The 17,546-nt window shown below is 42.8% G+C and overlaps 1 protein-coding gene across 6 annotated transcripts in view; it reads right to left on the reverse strand.

The window, feature by feature from the left end:
• ZNF19 (zinc finger protein 19) overlaps nt 1-11,444 on the reverse strand; it is a 29,749-nt gene extending 18,305 nt beyond the window's left edge. For 3 of the 6 annotated variants that reach the window (XM_044255787.1, XM_044255783.1, XM_044255785.1), the window contains exons 1-3: nt 11,317-11,444; nt 7,228-7,292; nt 3,523-3,636 (exon numbers count right to left, since the gene is read on the reverse strand). The gene's annotated coding sequence lies outside the window, so the exon portion shown is untranslated. Of the gene's footprint in view, nt 1-3,522; nt 3,637-4,045; nt 4,110-4,200; nt 4,338-7,227; nt 7,293-10,574; nt 10,595-11,316 lie in introns of those variants that run through there. The other 3 variants (XM_044255788.1, XM_044255784.1, XM_044255786.1) reach the window with 3 other exon arrangements.
• Nucleotides 11,445-17,546: the final 6,102 nt, after the last annotated feature.

Genomic DNA, 17,546 nt, shown 5'->3' on the forward strand with positions numbered 1-17,546 from the left:
CTGTGGCAGGGGAAGGAACATAGAGATGGGTTAGACTAGGCCACATGTTGCGCCCCTACAGTGGGGTAGCAAGCCCCACCTACATACCATATCAACTGCTGAGTGAGAGTTGAGTGGCTTTCCAAAAAAAAAAGCAGAAGGGTAATTACCATGAAAAGGGGGTAAAAAATGCTGGGAGACCAAAGGAACCAAGATCCAGGACAGGTCTCTCTCTAGGGTGAGCATACATGATGATGTAGCGGAGGAAATTCCACCGGTTTTCCCACATTTAAGACACTCATATGGTTTCTCTCCACTGTGGATCCTCTGATGCCTACTTAGTGTTGACTTAACAATGAAAGCTTTTCCAGACTCATTACATTCATAAAGTTTCTCCCCAGTGTGGATACTCTAGTGTATAACCAACTCAGAACTACTGAGGAAGCCGTTTCCCCACTCCTGGCAGACACTGGGCCTGTCTCCACTGTGGATTCTCTGATGCCTGATCAGATCTGCACTATTATTAAAGGCTCGCCCACATTCCTCACACTGATAGGGTTTTTCTCCAATATGGATTCTCTGGTGCCAAATTAATGAAGAATTGCCATTAAAGGATTTCCCACACTCATTACACTCAAAGGGTTTCTTCCCAGTGTGGATTCTCTGGTGTCTAACGTAGTAAGAAAAAAAGGTGAAGCATCTCCCACACTCCTCACATCTGAAGCGTTTCCTCGAACAGAGGATACTCTCATCCTTACTTCAAGTATTTTTCACCGTGGAGATTTCCTGGTGTTTCTCTGGATCACATGTCTCTGGAAAGTGACTTTCCAGAAAAACACTCTGTGGCAGCCCATGTGATATCATCACATCTCTTTCTTCAGAAATTCCCTGAGTTGATGTGGACTCACTGTCAATGTTGGTCTCGGCAACATTCCAGACATGAGAAATGGAAGACATATGCCACCTGAGAATTATTCTGGAAACAATAGAGCACTAAAATTATAGAGCCTTTGGAGATTACTATCCCAACCTCCATGTAGCCTGCCAGAAATAGAAACCTGTTAAACTGGAAGAGCCAAATATCACAGAGGCAGAAAATAGTAGCTGTGGAAGAGGAGATGAGATTTTGAGTTTGTCCCTGTATGTCCCCAATAAATTGTAACTTCATAGTACCTAAATGCTTGAAAATGCTCACAGAGGAAGAAACACAGAATCTAAGAGCAAGAAGCAACACCTGGTGAGCTACAAGAGTTGAGCATATGCCATCTAACTGTTAGAAATGGCTGAGTATGTGCTGTTGTGGGACTTGTGGGACCGCTCAACCACTTAGAAAGGGGAGAACACGGTTTGCTTTGAGGCCCAGAGACCGCACAGTGCCCTCCTTTGTCTACTGAACAAAAATGTCTCCAGACATTACCAAATGTCCCCTGGGGGAACAAAAGTGGCTGGCCCTGTGAGAACCACGGATTTAGAGGACTCTCACATATACAGGGTGATCATAAAGTCTGGAAGAAGATATATTTTTTAATAGATTAAAATGTCTTTGACACCATTATGTATGCCTGCCTAGGTTTCCAGACTTTGACACCCTGTATAATCCCAGCCCTGACCCTGTCCCAACATCACAGTTGCATTCTCAAGAGCCTGCTATACCCAGGGAGCTGTATGTCCCAGAGAAAATTTCATGGGATAATTCTACTGTGCTTGTCACCATATCAAGGCTCATTTATGTTTACTGGTAAGCTTTACCAGTGCTACCCTGACACGTCTACAAGCCTTTCTATCCCTGCATCACCCTGTCCCTACCCTTATGAAGGCCTCTGAAGTTACTAACTGCAATACAGTAATAATGTAACAGGATTTTATACCTTAATTTCCCCCATAGTCCAATCAATGATGTCCAATATATGATGTCCAGCCAATATTTTTAAAACATAGCAATCATGGGCTTACGTCATCTGCCGCTAGTGGCAAGGTCACTGTGGCAGGGGTCCCCACTCCTGCTCCATGTTGTTTTGCCAGCTCTCTCATTTCCTATTTCCATGCAATAAGCTCCCTAGGACAGAAGCCTTCAGAAGTCTATGGTTATCTGCCATAACCTCTATGTTCTAGGCTTTTCTAGACACACCTACGATGTTTATGCATGGTTGGCTAAATAAGAGGGCTTAAGGATATGCTCTGTAGTAGAGCAGGGCTGTTTAAAAGAAATATAATGTGAGCCATAAACAAAAGCTACATATGTAATTTTGTTTTTATGGGAGCCACATTAAAAAAGTAAAAAGAAAATGGTAAAACTAATTTTAATAATGTATTTTATTTAACCCAATAAAACTAAAACATTATTTCAACATGAAGTCAACATAAAAATTATCAATGAAAAAAAAATTATCAATGAGATCATTTACACTTTTTTTTTTTACTAAGTCTTCAAAATCTGGTATTTTATACTTAAAGGACATTTCAATTTGAATTAGCCCCCCCTTCAAGTGCTTACGAGTTTAGTAAGTACACAGGACCAGTGGCCACCATGTCAACTGCACAGAAGTAGACAAAAGGAAGTCCTGCTTAGGCTTTCAGTCCTAAGCCTATGTTCCTGAACACTTACTTAAAAAGACAGAACAATGAATGCTCACAGTTGGCCCCAGAAATGTCGATTTTAAACAGATTTTTATTTATTTATTTGACAGAGAGATCACAGGTAGGCAGAGAGGCAGGCAGAGAAAGAGAGAAAGAGAGAGAGAGAGAAGGAAGCAGGCTCCCAGCGGAGCAGAGCCTGATGCAGGACTCAATCCCAGGACCCTGAGATCATGACCCAAGCCAAAGGCAGAGGCTTAACCCAATAAGCCACCCAGGCACCCAAAATGTCCATTTTAAAATACACTCTCCAGGTAATTCTCCTGCACATCAAACTATGAAGCTCTTCACAATTATATGGTGACATACATGACCAAGGTGTAGTGATATCTCACTGTGGTTTTAAACGGCATTTCCCTGATGGCTAATGATGTCAAGCATGCTTTCATTTGTGTTCCCTTTGGTGAAATGTCTGTTCATATCTTTTGCACATTTCCTAACTGGGTTGTTTTTTGTTTTGTTGCTGAGATTTCAGAGTTGCTTATATATTCCAGACACTAATCCTTTTCCAGATATTATATTATGCCAGGAATTATACTGGATCTTATATTATTCCTTTCCTCCAGCCAGATTATCTTCCCCCACCCCATCTGCAATGTGTTCTTATCTGCTGCATGCAGAACATATAGCCTGCCATTGAAGAAGCGTCACCTGATATTCGAGGCGGGAATTCGTCTAACCCTTCCTGCTTGTCCCATAGCCTGCTGCGTATATATCAACAATATACCAACAGTACTTAAAAGTACTTAACTCTTTTTTAGCTCTCTAACTCTGTCTCCGTAACTGGTATCATCCAGAGCTTCTCAAACAAGGAAGTGCTATTTTAGCACACAGCAAGTGCTCAAAAACTGGCAAAACACGCATCTAACAAAGGACTATGGTTGATGGTTCTAAACCTGCCTCACCTACCTTTAGAGACATCACTGGTACCCTCTGCAGGGGGATCATCCTGTGTCTCCAGACCCCAAGGCAAATCCCCTCCTTCCAGAAGTGAGATCAGGGCAAGTCTGCAAACTGGGTATGCTGAAAAGGAAGCAGAAAATGGCACTGAAAGGGAGTCTCATGTTAGTGTTCTTGAGATACCACATAAGGCTGTGTATGCAGTCAGAGGAGGAAACCCCAAAGCAGCTCAGTAAGGATAAGGCCCACAGAAGTGGGCTGGAAAATGGGGAACCCAAGATTTTTGATCAAAAGGAAACTGAGTATTTGTGACCTCTTTATGAAAAATCACTTAAAGTTTGTCAGTGAAATCCTGTGAGACACATGCAAGCAAAGAAAAGCAATGAGGGAAGTCTTCTTTAGACCACTGGAAGAGCTGAAGGCACTACCTTCAACAGAAGATACTTCTTTCCCATGGTGCCCTGCACAGAACTCCTATGGTGGGAAGTGTTCTCACCAGAGAATGGCCAATCCACATTAGACCCAAACTAACCTCAGACTTCTCCCTCCATCCCTGCCTGACATCTTCTGAGGCTGAGGGTGTAGCAGTTTTTCCCCTGTAAATATGTAAAAGGTTATGAGATTCACACCACAATCCACCCTACCCTCGTCCTAGGCATCTGAGTCCCAAAGGCGAAGTAGCCTTACCCAGGGAAGTCAAGTTCCCATAATTTGTCAGCATCACCTCCCTGTACAGGTCTCTCTGTGCAGGAGAAAGGCCAGCCCATTCTGTCCAGGTGAAGTAGACATCCTTGAAAGGATGTCTTGAAAGTCATCCTTGAAAGTCACCGCCTCCTAAAACAAGAGGTTCCTGCTACCCCAGAGCCAATCATCTGGCTCAGAACCAGAGTGTGGAGCACAGGGGACATTGTGAGGTTCTGAGGGACAGTCCCATGATGGATAGGAAATGAAAAGTAAAAGGACATGGCGCTGAGTGCTAACGAATGACCACACCTACAATCAGCAACTCTGAGACTCCCTTCACTGTCAGAGCAGCTTCTAATTACGCATAAGACTTACTATTATAAGAGGCAATGTCACAATATAGAAAACTGGAAGCAAGAAAATCTTTCACAAATTCGCCTCCCTGAAATAAACCCTCTTCATTTTTGCACATGCCCTTCTGGTGTTTCAGACACTCTATGAACAGATGATTGGCCTCCAACTATACTTCTCATGAGTGACATCCCAGGGATGTCTCTGCTGCCGTCCCCACTTTCCTGATCAGAGTCCAGCCTACCCATCCTGCTCCCTGCACTTACACCGAGCCCTGCTATATGTCCACATCTACCTGCCTACCCCAACCCTTACAGCCACCTACTGAGAATAGTCATGGTTTGTCCAAAGGGGCCCCGCCCCCTGAAGCCCTCACCTGATACAGAACCCTGTTATGCCATCCACCCTTCCACCCTCACCAAAGGGGCCTATGCTGCCTCTGCCTGAGCCCCTCCCTCAGAAAGAACTCTGGTGTTGGGAGAGCCTCTTTAACTCCAGGCAGTCTTCCTAGGACAAAATGCTTCCTGATTCTAACTGCTGCTGGGTGGCTCCTTGGCTGTCTCTATACCTCTTGGATAAGCTGTCCTCTGCCAATCAAACAGCTGCCAGCCCAAACTCTTCTTTCCCAGACAGCACAATGATGTGGTCCTTCTTGTCTCCTTGGTGCCTTCCCCATGTGAACATGATCCTCACTCCAAGGTCTCATGTGGTCCTGGCATCAGTCACATGCCTGCCTCAGATGTCAATGACCCACATGCCAGTTATAATTCTGACATGTCCAATTCTGAACCCTCACTCTCCCTTAAAGTGCTTCTAATCCTGCTCAGTACAAGGAGAAACAAATGGTAAGTGCTCACATCTGATGCTGGTCATTATTTTGGTTCCCAGTCTCAGCCAGTAGCAACACTTTCAGCCTGGTCCCCCTGGATGGGAACCTGAGAATCATTCTCAACTATCTCCCTAGTCACTGCTTAGTTCTGGCAAGCAATCAGTAATCAAATCCTGCCAATTCTCTCTCCTAAATATTTCTTGAATCTGACTCCTATGCAACACCATGAGTCACCACATAATTCAACTCCTCAGCAACTGCCCTTTGGACCATGGCGACTTGCAATCCCTGACTCCAGGCTTATCCTCCAAGTCCACCTTTGTCCAGCACATAGAAAGATCTTTATAAAATGCGAGTCTGACCTCAACTCTGTGAGCTAATGCACTCAGATGGATCACTATACAACAACAAACTCAAATTCAAGAACCTGAGCCTGAGTTTTAAAGGCAATAAATGTTAGAGGACAGGATGGCCCAAGATAGAAGACAAACGAAATTACTGAAAGGCTCTGCTGACAATATCCAGGAAAGGGATGATAAAATTAGGAAAGCCAGGGGCTCCTGGGTGGCTCAGTCAGTTAAATGTCAGACTTCAGCTCAGGTCAAGATCAGGGTCCTGGGACTGAGCCCTGTGTCACGTTCCTCCCTCAGCAGGCAGTCTATTTGTCCCTCTCCCTCTCCTTCTGCCCCTCCCCCCACTCATGCTTTCTCTGCCTCTCTCAAAAATAAATAAATAAAACCTTCCAAAAAAATCAGGAAAGCCAAAGAAGGGACAAATGGGTGCTGAGATAGGAACAAACGAACCTGGATTGAATGAATAAGGTGACAAAGAAGAGTGAAGAGTTAATGATAAAAATCTGAAAACAGTGACCATGGATAGTGGCATGGGGAAACTAGCAATTATCAGGAAGTGCAGGAGGAGTGGGAGGTACAATGGGTACAATAAACTGATGCATCGAGATCAGGCTTCCAGGCAAAGCCATACTAATGGAAAGGAACCCAGATAATGGATGATCTGGGAATGGTACTAGGGATAGGATGATGGACGACGAGATGCGACATGAAGAAGACTGAGCCCATCAAGCTGCACTCAACAACCCAGCAAACTGCAGAGCTGAAAGGCACCTGGCAGAATCTTTCTCCTAACCTGGAACGCGCAGCACTGTTGTCATCTGACAGATGAGGTCAGCTGAGGCACAAAGAGGTTAGGTGACTAGCTCAAAGTCACAGTGCCCCTGAGGGCTGATGGGGTTCTCCTCTGAAATTAAATTTCCTGTCACCTCGTATCACATTTCATATTGCAGCATGCTGCTGGCCTCAACCAGAAGTACTGACTCTCAAGACAGACATTCATGTGCCCTTCCTGGAACCAATTCTTTCCTCACTGATCCCAAGCCTCTAACTTTGCTCTCTTTTTGGAGGACAAATGCGATAGGCTCCCTTTTTCTTTTGTTTCTCCCACCATCCCTCTGATCCCACCTCCCAAGAATCCTGCCACCTTGTTGATCTTGAATACTCCTACTGGACACTGGTGCCTCCACCACCAGTCCAAGTCTCTTATCTCATGGATCCCTGTGTCGGGGTCCCTACTGAACGTGGGAGCTCTCCAGCTCAGCAGAGATCCCCAGAGGCTGTACTTCTGATTCCTCACTCTCTCTAGCCATCTCCAGCCATTGTTTCCTGGACGCTGGGGTCTCTGGCTGCTCAATCTGTCACTGTCCAGTCACGCTGTGGGGATGAAGCGGGGCCTTCCTGCTGCTTTGGCTCTAACACTTTTGCCCAAATCACTCCTCTTATTTCCCATTTCCTCAAATAAGATTTCTTGATGGATCTGAGGGAGGCACAGCTCACCTGGTGCCAGGCATTCAGGGGCATGGCTGCCATCACCTTGGCTCCCTCTCAGTGAAGGGCAGGGGCTGAGGGAAGAAGCAAAGAGAACCAAGAGTGAGCCTGGCCCAGTCAGTGACCTTCCTTTAAATGTGCAAACCTGTACTAGCTGTTAATAACAACTGACATTCTCTCTAGGCCTGCAGTGTGCCAGCTTCAGAACTCAACACTTTATATTCATTATAATACTAGTGGATATGTGGGGCGCCTGGGTGGCTCAGTGGGTTAAAGCCTCTGCCTTCGGCTCGGGTTATGATCCCAGGGTCTTGGGATCAAGACCCGCATCAGGCTCTCTGCTCAGCAGGGAGTCTGCTTCCTCCTCTCTCTCTTTGCCTGTCTCTCTGCCTACTTGTAATCTCTGTCTGTCAAATAAAATAAATAAAATCTTTAAAAAAATACTAGTAGATATGTAAAACCATTGTCTTCATTTTACCAAAACAAGGAAAGGAGACTTAGAAAGTTTAAGTAATTATTTTAGGCCACAAGAGCTGTATTCATAACCACTACGTAGTGCTATCTCTCCTCAGTAAAAACAATACAGCAGGGCAAAAATATAAATAAACAAAAGCAAAACAAAGCAAACATTTAAAAAAGAGCCCAGGGAATCCATGTGAGAAACTGGCAACAGAAGTTGCTTCTGGTGCAGGAAGACTGGGAAATTGGAATCCAGGACAGAAAACAGACTTTCTTTTCACTCCATACCTTGTGAACTGTTCAAATTTTTAGCATGTACCTTAACACATTTTTAAATATAATGGCTTGTTTAAAAATCTTAAAAAAAAAAAAAACCCAGGAGTAAACTCAGTAAGAAATATAACAAATTTATGTAAAGAAAATTACATAAAATATTATTGACAAACATAAATGAAAAGGTAAAACATGTTCCTGGATTGAAACAATCAATGTTAAACTTCTTGTAAATGCTGACTTTCCTTCAAATTAATCTACATATTTAGTAATAACTTCCTTTTACAAAGAGCTTGTGCATGCTCAGCACCACACTACAATGCTTTATACCCATCTTCTCATCTACTTCTCACAACATTCCTTTAAAAGAGATTTAGGGTGGTGTCTGGGTGGCTTAGTTGTTAAGAGTCTGCCTTCAGCTCAGGTCATGATCCCTGGGTTCTGGGATCAAGCCCCGCATCAGGCTCCCTGCTTGGCGGGAAGCCTGCTTCTCCCTCTCCCACTCCCCCTACTTGTGCTTCCTCCCTCTCTCTCTCTCTCTCTCTCTCTCTCTCTCTGTCAAATAAACAAATAGAAGCTTCAAAAAAAATAAATAAAAATAAAAGAGATTTAGGTTTTGGGTTCCCACCCCCCTCCAAACAGATGGATTAACAAAAGCTACGAGATTAACTTCACCATGTTCACACAAAGAATAGAGAATCAAACCTGGATTTTAGGCCAAACTTGGATTTCAAGTTTGTCAGATTCCAAGAGCCATACTTGTAAGCAGCTAACCAATACTACTTTCAAGCAAATTATGAACATAATTTATTTAGAAATCTGATAAAGTGATTCCAAAGTTGATACAGAACAGTCAAAATAGTCACTAAAATATAAATAAAAACGGAAAATAGGAAAGAAAAAACTTGCAATACCAGATGCGAAATGTATAACGAAAAAGGTACACTCGTACAAGAACAAACTGCTAGAACAATAAAACAGAATCTAAAACCCAGGAAAGACTAAAGCATAAAAGTAAATCAGAAAGATGGCATTCCAAATCAGTGGGGAAAAGGGACAGATTATTCAATGAACAACATTGGAAAAACTGGTTAACTACTGAAGAAAAATGTGTAATTAAATTATCTCCTATCAGGGGCGCCTGGGTGGCTCAGTGGGTTAAGCCGCTGCCTTCGGCTCAGGTCATGATCTTAGGGTCCTGGGATCGAGTCCCACATCGGGCTCTCTGCTCAGCGGGGAGCCTGCTTCCCTCTCTCACTCTCTGCCTGCCTCTCTGCCTACTTGTGATCTCTGTCTGTCAAATAAATAAAAACAAACAAAAAAAAATCTTTAAATTATCTCCTATCATATACTGAAATAAATTACATATGCACTAAAATTCTGAGTGTGAAAAACAAAATCAAAGAAACACTAAAAGAAAATAAAGGTAAGTCTATATCCCTGGGTGCAGAGACATCTAGCACAAGCAGTTCCAGCACAGTGGTAGGATCACAAGCCAAATGACAAAGAAACAAAGAGAAAAGTCTTAAAATGACAAATTAAATTACTTTAAAACTTCTGGTTTAAATGACTAAGGAAAACTCAAAAGCAAACTAGGAACTACCTCTACAAAATATGTAAAAAATATAAACAGTCCAGGTCCTTACAAAACCAGTAAGAAAAAGTCAAACATTCTAGAAAATACCATTGATAGGCAATTCTCCTATATGTGGCCAGCAAACATGCCAAAAGCTGTTTACCCTTTACTGTATAAAGATGGAAAATTAAAACAATAAAATGTAACTTTTCTATCTATCCAATTGGGAACTTAAAAAAAAAAGGGATAATGCTTTATACTGAAGAAAGTACAGAAAACCAGTATCTGCTGGTAGGAATGTAAATTGTTCCATTTTTTCCTCAAAACAAATACCTACTTAAAAATATTCCTATCTATACTGTTAAGTATAAAATGCCAATTCAGTTGTGTGTGATTTGCTCAAATTTAGAAAACTGTTAGTAGTGGTTACCTCCAGAGAATGGACCTGTGGGTCCAAATAGAGAGGGAGATTTCTTTTTTACTATACAATCTTAAGTAATCCTTTTTCTTTACCACACACATGTAGTACTGTTTAAATTTGCTTAGGTAGTTAATTTTTTAAAATTCCAACTTGAGGAACTTATCTGAGATGTGTTCAAAGACATGTCTACTCATAAGCATTCATCACAGTCACTTCTAATATGAAAAAGATGCAAACTTGAATATCCAAATATCTGGTACAAATCAGAAAAAGAGTAGCCATTAAAAACCATGCTGTAGGATATTTCACAACATAGGAAAATATTCAAATGCTGTGAGAAAATTTCATTACTTCAACCTTCAATTGCATAAAAATCATGTGTGTGCTTACAAATATCCACAAAACCACTCGATGGATATAAATTTGAAAACAGGGAATGGTAGTCTTACTGATGATTTTTTTCCTTCATGCCACTTTAATTATTTCCCCAGTCTGCTTACTAGAAATACACTACTTTTCAAATTAAAAGAAATGTCATAGTGCAACTATTAAATGGCTTATTGGGTCCCAAATCCATCCTAGCACCTATTTCCCCCTGCCTCTAACAGCCTTTCCCAACTTGCCCACCTTTTTTAACCTGTTAACTCCTCTTCAGAGCTTCAGAACTCAATCTGAAAGTCCTATCCTGGAAGATCCAAATTAAGTGAGATCTGGTGGGCATATATCCTTTTCTTATATCAAGTATCTACCTATCTATCTATTTAGATATATATAACCTTACGCTGCAATTACAAATACATCAGCCCTTTCAGTCAATATTTATCGAGATACTGTGTGCACGGCAATGTGGTTGGCACTAGGGATTCAAACAACTTCTCGTGCAATTTACACTAAAACTTAAGTGTGAGGTTACAACATTTGTTATGTGCTAAGTATTCGGTGGTTTGAAAACCCATGATGAGGTCAACAGTGCCAGTGCAAGCAGGGGATTGCCCCAGTCGAGGGAAGACTTGAGAAGTGCAATTAACTAGGCCAAAAGGTGCATGTTTTACAAGTACCAGGCCAAGAAGCCTGTAGCTGGGGCCGAGGGAGTGTGGGGCAAGACCGAGGAGAAAGAAGCTGCGGGACACCAGGCGAAGCGGGGCCCGTGAACACTCCGCGCGTTTTTGTCCAAAATCAATGGGGATATTACGAGCAGGGGCAGAGGCATGATCAGAATTAGCAGCCACTTCCCCGTTAGCCTCAAAGTCCCTGCGGCTGTCTTCCTTAGTGCTGCATCCCCGGAACCGGAATGACACTGCACTTAACCTGCGCTCAGCGAGGGTAGCGGCCTAAACTGCGGCACGTCGGTCACCCAAGGGGGCCGCACCTTCCACCGGCGGCCCACAGCCTCGGCCCCCATTTCCTGAAGTGGCCGCCGCAGCGAGTGAAGGAGCGCGGCGGGAAGGGGCGGACAGCCCGCAAACCGCCCCGCTCTCCTCCATAGCGAAGCCGTCGCCGGACTCCCTCCTGGGTCAGCCTCCCGGGACGATCTCCCAGAGGCCTCGGGAATCACGGAACTGCCAGCCTCAGGCTCCACAACGAAGCCTCTCATTCCGCACTCACCTCAGGAGGCGAGCGGCCGGCGGCGGGCGGCCGGCGCACCGCAGCAGGCGCACCGGAAGTGCGTCACCGCCGGCGTGTCTCCCGGACTCGCCCTTCCTCGACTTGGGCTGCTGGAGCTTCTTGGGATTCCTCCGGGGTCCCCCACGCGGGCCTACCCCAGCGAGGAGGAGGCGACCTGCTCTTTGAAGGGCTTGCGGGTGCACAGAATTTAAACCTTCGCAAGAGACGGAGGAAGCCAAGGGCCATCCTGGATGAGCGCTAGTATGGGGGGATTCTCTTATTTGCTGTACTCGAGCTAGTTCTGCTCTTTGGACCGGGTCTGATTTCGTTGTAGATCTATGAGTTGTACTTGCAGCGTGAAAAATGCATTTAAGATCGGCAAGAGAGCAGTCAGAAGGCTAATAAAACGTCCCCGTCAGCAACGATGAAGAGCTGGATGGTCGCAGTACTATTTAGAACTCTACCATTAGCATCTCTCACAGACTGTTCTATAGCGGGAAGCAGCTGTAACTGTAGATACACACAAGCATATTTATCTGTACACATTTATTCAGCCTTCTGGATGGTACCTCTCTAGAAATTAATCTTTTAAGTGTTCTTCCTTTCCCTTTACACGTGATCAGTACCCAAACTGCTCCAAAATCGCCAGTGTTTATTCTGTCTCAATGCCCTTGGCTTGACAAAAAAACGAAATGTTGGACATGTGCCTTCTTCACCTCAAGATCTATTATTCCACTGAGGGAACTGATCCTAGAAAAATAAGACATCAAAGATCTCACGGGGATGTAGGAAGCTTCTTGGCCATTTTAGCATTATGATCCTGGCTTTTATCTCTGTTCTCATTGCCTCAGCTCAGTCACTGAGGGCCTCAACCTCACTTGGGAATCTGCAAACGCTTCCAGTCCTGTATTTCCATATCATAAAATTGAAAAACCATAGGCACTATGACTCTGTTCCTATAACCTAAAAAAACTCTTGCACACATGCACAGGGAGTCATTATGCATAAATTAAAAAATTACCAGCTCCAAAAGTTTGATTCAGTCATGGTTAAAACTTTGTTAATACTCTAAGTAACAAGTAACAATGGTATTTAATGAGAAACCTTTAAAGGGATGAATACTCGTATACCTGCTTTTGAGAAATCAATGCCTACATTTCCTTAAAGAAGTATTTTATTTTATTTTAAAGATTTTATTTATTTATTTGACAGACAGAGACCACAAGTAGGCAGAGTCAGGCAGAGAGAGAGGGGAGGAAGCAGGCTCCCCACTGAGCAGAGAGCCCGATGTGGGGCTCGATCCCAGGATCCCGGGATCATGACCTGAGCCAAAGGCAGAGGCTTTAACCCACTGAGCCACCCAGGCGCCCCTAAAGAAGTATTTTAAAACATTATATACCAGTTACCTAAAGGCATTAAGAGGAGCCTAAGCAAAATGGGACACCAGTGTAGTATGAGTCCAATCAGTGCATGGAGTCCAATGGAGTGTTTCATTCAGCATCTTTACCAGCCTTCTTCTGGGGTGCCTTTCTGTACTGCAAGATGGAAAGCTAAATACCAAATGTCCCATATCTGGGTTTCTGAATGGGCTCCACTGGTAGATGTATTCATGCAGGACTAACATAGAATTTGAGTCTCTGTCTAAGGCCTCCATTAATAAAGAGAAAGCATTATCACTGACTACCATAGTTTTATATTTGCCTCCTAGGTAACCTACTCTAAATGGCAAGATTAGGATTACTGCAAACTTTTAAATATTTTTTGTAGGAAATTGTTCTGGCATGCTCTACTTGCTATAAAAAAACCCACACTTGTTAGCATATGCTTGTTGTATGAAATTGAGTTTATTCACTTAATATGTAATGAGCATATTATCTCTACTGATTTCTTACTATTTGTGAGTCATTCCCTTCATTCTGTAACCCGTATTATATAAGTAGTATGTACTTACCAACTATTAAACATGAAAACACCTTTGCTTTTGCTTTCTTCTTACAGACCTCTTTGAGTTTGCTTCTTTTTTTAAATAAATATTTTATTTATTTATTTGACAGATCACAAGTAGGCAGAGAGGCAGGCAGAGAGGGGGGTGGGGAAGTAGGCTCCCTGCTGAGCAGAGAGCCCGATGCAGGGCTCGATGCAGGGCTCGATCCCAGGACCCTGAGATCATGACCTGCGTTGAAGACGAAGGCTTAACCCACTGAGCCACCCAGGTGCCCCGAGTTTGTTTCTTTAACACATTTGAGGATATTCACTATGGCACTCCTTGAAATAGTAAAAGTAGATAAGTAGGCTGTAGAAAATTCTATTCATTAGTTAAAATGAACTAGAGCTACAAGCTTCAACATGTAAATCTCATAAAAATTATGCTGAGTTTTAAAACTCAGGATTTCTCCACAGTGTGGCTTAATAATGCCAAGTTAGTTTTGTACTCCTATCGAAGGTTTTCCCACATTCCTTACATTGAGATAGCTTCAAAACTCTTCTGTGGACTTCTCTAGTGCTAAGTTGGGAGTTACATCCAACGGTTTTCTTAAGCACTATATATTTGAAGAGTATCACCCCCATGTACATTCTTCAGTGCTGAATCAGTTTTGAATTAAAGCTGATACCTTTCCCACATATCCTACATTCAAAGGACTTCTCCCTAGTGGGAATGCTTTGAAACTGATAAAATGTCTACACATTAACTAAAATAACCTCTCCAGTTGAGATTCTAATCCTGTCCACCCCTGCTGGAAAAAAACTTTTATTCCCCTCCCCTTTCCCCACCATGGATATTTCCTATTGTCTCTTCAGTTCTTAGTCTTCTAGAAACATAGTTCCTTGGGGTGCCTGGGTGGCTCAGTTGTTAAGCATCTGCCTTCAGCTCTGGTCATGATCCCAGGGTCCTGTGATCGAGCCCTGCATTGGGCTCCCCGCCCAGTAGGAAGCCTCCTTCTCCCTCTCCTACTCCCCTTGCTCGTGTTTCCTCACTTGCTGTGTCTCTCTTTGTCAAATATGTAAAATCTTTTTTTAAAAAAAGAAAGGTAGTTCCTTGGAAAATGTTTCTTTGGAGTTTACTAGAGAGCATAATCTCTTCCTTTGCTGTATCATTTGTTGTTATGAATTTATTTGCAGTCTTGGTTACATCATCTGTACTTAGAAGTGGAAAACAATATTATACTTAAGAATTGCTCCTGAGGTCATGATCCCAGCATCCTGGGATGGAGGCCGGCATAGGGCTTTCTGCTCAGTAGGGAGCCTGCTTCCCTCTCTCTCTCTCTGCCTGCCTCTCTGCCTACTTGTGATCTCTGTCTGCCAAATAAATAAATAAAATCTTAAAAAAAAAAAAAGAATTGCTCCTGAGGGGCACGTGAGTGGCTCAGTTGTATGGTGTATGACTCTTGATTTTGGTTCAGGTCATGATCTCAGGGTTGTAGGACCAGCCCTGTGTCAGGCCTCTTGTCAGGCTCTGCACTGGGCATGGGGCTTGCTTGAAATTCTCTCTCTCCCTCTCCATCTGCCTCTTCCCACTCTAAAAAAAATTGAAATAGAAAAAAAAATTTTTTAATTGCTCCTGAAAAAGAAACAGGATCACAAAATTATAGAACTATTGAATATCATTGTCCAATCACCTCAACTAACCAATGACAAGCTGAGGTTATTATAAAGGAAATACACAGTATCTCAAAAAAGGGAAATGGTCAAGGTAGAAAAACAAACCAGGCCTTGTTGCCAGTTACATGTTCTTTCCATCACCAGCATTACACTTTCCCTCACCCTACATTTGGACCCAACAATTATGTCAGAGAAAAATTATTTCACATGTGTGAAAAGAAACATATCCAACAATGTTCATGCATCAGTTTTTCAAAAGAAAAAACGCCAAACAACCTTAATGTCCATTATTAAGGCAATGGCTAAATCAACTGAGCTTTAGCTCACCAAATGAAATACTATACTAAACATAAGTAGAAATGAATGAACTTAAAGTATGCGTTTAAATCTAAATTACAGGGTGCCTGGGTGGCTCAGTCAGTTAAGTGGCTGCCTTTGTCTTGGGTGATGATCTCAGGACCCTGGCATCGGGCCCCATGTTGGGCTCCCTGTGCTGCACTGGGCATGGAGCCTGCTTGAGATTCTCTCTCTCCCTCTGCTCCTCCTCTCCCTGCCCACTCTATCTCTCTCTCAAATAAATAAATGAAATCTTTTCAAAAAAATCTCAATCACATCATGTTGAATTTAAAAAATAAGCTGCAGAAAGATATACCATTTATGTGATTCAAAATGTGCAAAGTAATGTGATGGTGTTTATGGAAATAACCATATATAACAAGTTTAAAAACATCTATGGGCACAATTAACACCATATCCAGATGGTAAACTGCCTCTGGAGCCACAGAGAGGGAAATGCAGTTTAATATAGAGGACTTCAATTACATCTGTACTGCTTTAGTTCTTAGAAACATGTGAAACAGCCATCACAAAACATTAACATATGATAAAGCCAAGAAGAGGTAACATAGAGGTTTATTATATGCCATTTTTCTACACCTAAAATATTTCTAAGAATTTTTTAAAGTCTCAATGGTACCACTAGTAGAATAAAAACAGAAGAAATCTTCCAAAATACCTAAGGATGATAAGAGTAAAGAAAGCCAAGTCCACATAGCAAAAGGGACTATATAGGACAGCAATAAACATCAAAAATTAAAAGCATTTAAGATGACAGATGTCAGACCAAATTTTATCACATTAAGTGTAAACAGGTTAAAATATTCCTAAAAGCATCCATACGGCAAATGGATGAGACATACTCTACCTACATCTAGGTTATAGTAACTGTACTACTACTGTAGAAAGTAACTGGGTTACTTTCCATAAGTACAAGGGTAAGTAAGCCTGTGAATAGGGTTATTGCATTTGCCTAGATAGCATTGCAAATGGGAAATCTTATATTTCTAATATGTGGAGCGCCCTTCCTCTTTTCACTCAGGACAAACCCAGGTATCCATGAAGTACACTATCCTAAACAGAAATTCCTAAATTACTAACTAACTACTCATGCAACAAATTAAATATAAGTGAGCTCTCTTCTTCTTTATTACTCTCTTATAGCTCATGTACAATATATTCTTTCTTCATATTTCTTGCCAAAGTCCAGGAATCATTAAAAACTGGGAACAATAACTTCTGTATATTACATGTGATTTCTTGTACCTAACTGGTAGTTTTGGATGGTCCCAAACAACTGAATAAGAGCCTTGGTTAAAGCTTCAGCTTTTGGTGACAGAACCCAGGAGGCTGTTCAGTTTCCCAGGACCAAGAAGTCTCCCCATTTTAAATGTGTGTCTAGCCCCTTAGGAGGTGGGCTCCTTGTCTCTCCCTTTCTCCCACCTGGGCGGTGCCACCTGCACACACTTCCTCATGCTCCCCATCCCTGGGTCGCTCTCTTTCCGACTCTAGCAGTGGAGCTTGCACCTGTCAGACCTCCAAGGAGATGGAAGCACAGGTCCAAGGCAGAGATAACACAGGAACCCTGTATGTTGCCATCCTTCACAGGAAGCACTGAGGCTGGCACACACACACACACACACACACCGCCCCCTCCCGCCCCCGCCCCGCTTCGGTGTGTCCCTTAGAGCTTGGCTCCAAGCAGTACCAAGCACGAGAGATGTAGAATGAATCATAAACAAGAGAAGATCAAGGTTCAGGGAGTTTTGGTAAAGCCACAGTAATCATATTCCAGCATCAAACGGGGGTGAAAAAATGAACAATCTTGAAACGCTCTTTTGAGGACCCCGTCCTCAATATTAAATAGCACGCCAGACCGCCAGCTATATTTGCACAGCACAATGGTGACATCTAGTGTTGGCTGGTTAAATATCAGCGAGCTCGGCAATTTACTTGAAATTTCGAGAAGTAGGTTTCTTGGTGCCTCCCTTTCTCTCAGGATTCCTGCAGGGCTAAGAAATTTGTTTGTCTGTTTGTTTTCTAGTTTGTAACTTGCCT

Source organism: Neovison vison, chromosome 7 (genome assembly GCF_020171115.1).
Source record: "Neovison vison isolate M4711 chromosome 7, ASM_NN_V1, whole genome shotgun sequence".
Taxonomy (NCBI): domain Eukaryota; kingdom Metazoa; phylum Chordata; class Mammalia; order Carnivora; family Mustelidae; genus Neogale; species Neogale vison.